The sequence below is a fragment of the Nerophis lumbriciformis genome, linkage group LG32 (assembly GCF_033978685.3).
Source record: "Nerophis lumbriciformis linkage group LG32, RoL_Nlum_v2.1, whole genome shotgun sequence".
In the NCBI taxonomy this organism is placed as follows: Eukaryota; Metazoa; Chordata; class Actinopteri; order Syngnathiformes; family Syngnathidae; genus Nerophis; species Nerophis lumbriciformis.
The window spans coordinates 30,763,146-30,766,826 of record NC_084579.2 but is presented as its reverse complement, the minus strand read 5'-3'; the positions used below and the strand labels follow the sequence as shown (position 1 = coordinate 30,766,826).

The 3,681-nt window shown below is 48.8% G+C and overlaps 1 long non-coding RNA gene across 1 annotated transcript; it reads right to left on the bottom strand.

Annotated features, from left to right (window-relative positions):
- Positions 1-389: 389 nt before the first annotated feature.
- Positions 390-1,190, bottom strand: LOC140677464 (uncharacterized). The gene is made up of 2 exons (XR_012049260.1): positions 755-1,190; positions 390-667 (listed from the first exon to the last, which is right to left on the bottom strand). It is a non-coding gene; the product is annotated as an uncharacterized lncRNA (long non-coding RNA).
- Between the last annotated feature and the right edge of the window lie 2,491 nt (positions 1,191-3,681).

The following is a 3,681-nucleotide window of genomic DNA, read 5'->3' as shown; positions in this document are numbered from 1 at the left end:
AGGTTTCTCATTGTCATCCCATTGGGTTGAGTTTTTTTCTTGCCCTAATGTGGGATCTGAGCCCAGGATGTCGTTGTGGCGTGTGCAGCCCTTTGAGACACTCGTGATTTAGGGCTATATAATGAACTTTGATTGATTGATTATGAATAATGTAATGAACGAATAACATTGTGTGAGAGTTGGTTATTGTTGTTGCAGTGCATGGTGTAAGAATGATAAATTAGTAACACGAATGAATCAATAAATACATAGATAACAGTGTGTAAGAGTTGTGTAGTGTTATTGCGGTGCATGGTGTAGTAATGATAACACATGAATGAATGAACACATGAAAGAATATATAATGTGTGACGAGACAGCGGGAGAAGAAGACTGCAGAGAGGCGATGATGTCGTTAGCTGTCAGCGTGTTTATTGACAGCTCAGTATGTGAGTGCAGTGTGTGATTAGCTTAAAAGAGATGTAGTGTGACTATGTGCAAGTATTATCTGAGCGTGGTCACCAGAGGGTGTTGAGTGTGCGTGTTGAGATCGAGGCAGAAAAGCAGGCTCGGACATCAGAGGGCAGGCGGATGGTCAAGGACAGGAGCGAGGTCTTAGTCCAGGAAGGCAAGGGGGAATCCAAAGGGGGTCCAGGTAGACGAGATACACAGCTCGACGACGAGGAAGCTGGAGGACGACACAACATGAGAGACGGTGAACACGACGGGAAGGGAACACAGGGAGAGAGAGAAGGCTGGAGATGTGTTGGCTTACTGTACTGGGTAGGAGAAGCTACGTTCTGGCACCCGCTGGCTTATGAAGGCTGGTCGCTCATCACGGGCAGGTGTGTTGATTGCAGATCTCTTGCGGAGGCACGCCCGCAGCCGAGAGGGAACCCCCGTTGGTGTGCCCCATGGTACGCTCAAAAGTGTGCACAGCAGGAGGAGAGGCAGCAGGAGTGTGACCAATAACACATTGTGTAAGAGTTGTGTAATGTTGTAGCGGTGCATGGTGTAAGAATGATAAACCAATATTGACCTTGTAAGGGGGGGGGTGGAGGGGGGCAATAGACCTTGTAGATGACCAAACCCCCCAATATTGACCTTGTATTGTAGATGACCAGACCCCCCAATTTTGACCTTGTAGATGACAAAAACTATGAGGACACAAATTAAATACAACATTGACCTTGTATTGTAGATGACCAAACCCCCCCCCCCCCCCCCAAAATTGACCTTGTATTGTAGATGACCAGACCCCCCCCAAAATTGACCTTGTAGAGGGGGACCCCCCCAATAGAGACCTTGTAGATGACAAAAACCATGAGGACACAAATACAATATTGACCTTATTTTGTAGATGACCAGACCCCCCCAAAATTGACCTTGTATTGTAGATGACCAGACCCCCCAAAAATTGACCTTGTAGAGGGGGACCCCCCCAATAGAGACCTTGTAGATGACAAACCATGAGGAGACAAATTAAATACAATATTGACCTTATTTTGTAGCTGACCAGACGCCCCCAAAATTGACCTTGTATTGAAGATTACCAGACCCCCCCCCCCAAAAAAAATTAACCTTGTATTGTAGATGACCTGACCTCCCCCAAAATTGACCTTGTATTGTAGATGACCAGACCCCCCAATTTTGACCTTGTAGATGACAAAAACCATGAGGACACAAATTAAATACAATATTGACCTTGTATTGTAGATGACCAGACACCCCCCCCAAAAAATTTTTTTACCTTGTATTGTAGATGACCAAACTCCCCCCAAAATTGACCTTGTATTGTAGATGACCAGACCCCCCAAAATTGACCTTGTAGAGGGGGACTCCCCAATAGAGACCTTGTAGATGACAAAAACCATGAGGACACAAATACAATATTGACCTTATTTTGTAGATGACCAGAGCCCCCCAAAATGAACCTTGTATTGTAGATGACCAGACCCCCTCAAAATTGACCTTGTAGAGGGGGACCCCCCCAATAGAGACCTTGTAGATGACAAACGAAGAGGAGACAAATTAAATACAATATTGAGCTTATTTTGTAGATGACCAGACGCCCCCAAAATTGGCCTTTGTTTGGCCTCCCAGCCGGCCAAACAAAGGCCTCCCAAACAGCCAAACAAAGGCCTCCCAAACAAACAAAGACCTCCCAGCCGGCCAAACAAACACACAAAAGGCCTCCCAGCCGGCCAAACAAACACACAAAAGGCCAAAACAGACGGCCAAACAAACACACAAAAGGCCAAAACAGACGGCCAAACAAACACACAAAAGGCCAAAACAGACGGCCAAACAAACACACAAAAGGCCAAAACAGACGGCCAAACAAACACAAAAAAGGCCAAAACAGACGGCCAAACATAAACTAAACAAAGGCCTCGCAGCCTGTCCAACAAACAAAGGCCTCCCAGCCGGTCAAACAAACAAAGGCCTCCCAGCCGGTCAAACAAACAAAGGCCTCCCAGCCAGCCAAAGAAAAGTCTCCCAGTCGGCCAAACACAAAAAAGGCCAAACACAAAAAAGGCCTCCCAGTCGGCCAAACAAACAAACCAAGGCCTCCCAGTCGGCCAAACAAACAAACCAAGGCCTCCCAGTCGGCCAAACAAACAAACCAAGGCCTCCCAGTCGGCCAAACAAACAAACCAAGGCCTCCCAGTCGGCCAAACAAACAAACCAAGGCCTCCCAGTCGGCCAAACAAACAAACCAAGGCCTCCCAGTCGGCCAAACAAACCAAGGCCTCCCAGTCGGCCAAACAAACAAACCAAGGCCTCCCAGTCGGCCAAACAAACAAACCAAGGCCTCCCAGTCGGCCAAACAAACAAACCAAGGCCTCCCAGTCGGCCAAACAAACAAACCAAGGCCTCCCAGTTGGCCAAACAAACAAACCAAGGCCTCCCAGTCGGCCAAACAAACAAACCAAGGCCTCCCAGTCGGCCAAACAAACCAAGGCCTCCCAGTCGGCCAAACAAACCAAAGCCTCCCAGTCGGCCAAATAAACAAACCAAAGCCTCCCAGTCGGCCAAACAAAAAAACCAAAGCCTCCCAGTCGGCCAAACAAAAAAACCAAAGCCTCCCAGTCGGCCAAACAAAAAAACCAAAGCCTCCCAGTCGGCCAAACAAACAAACCAAAGCCTCCCAGTCGGCCAAACAAACAAACCAAAGCCTCCCAGCCGGCCAAACAAACAAACCAAGGCTTCCCAGCCCGCCAAACAAACAAACCAAGGCTTCCCAGCCCGCCAAACAAACAAACCAAGGCTTCCCAGCCCGCCAAACAAACAAACCAAGGCTTCCCAGCCCGCCAAACAAACAAACCAAGGCTTCCCAGCCCGCCAAACAAACAAACCAAGGCTTCCCAGCCGGCCAGCCAAACAAAGGCTTCCCAGCCGGCCAGCCAAACAAAGGCTTCCCAGCCGGCCAGCCAAACAAAGGCTTCCCAGCCGGCCAGCCAAACAAAGGCTTCCCAGCCGGCCAAACAAACAAAGGCCTCCCAGCCAGCCAAAGAAAAGTCTCCCAGCTAGCCAAAGAAAAGTCTCCCAGTCGGCCAAACACAAAAAAGGCCAAAACAGACGGCCGGCCAAACACAAAAAAGGCCAAAACAGACAGCCGGCCAAACACAAAAAAGGCCAAAACAGACGGCCAAACAAACACAAAAAAGGCCTCCCAGCCGGTCAAACAAACAAAGGCCT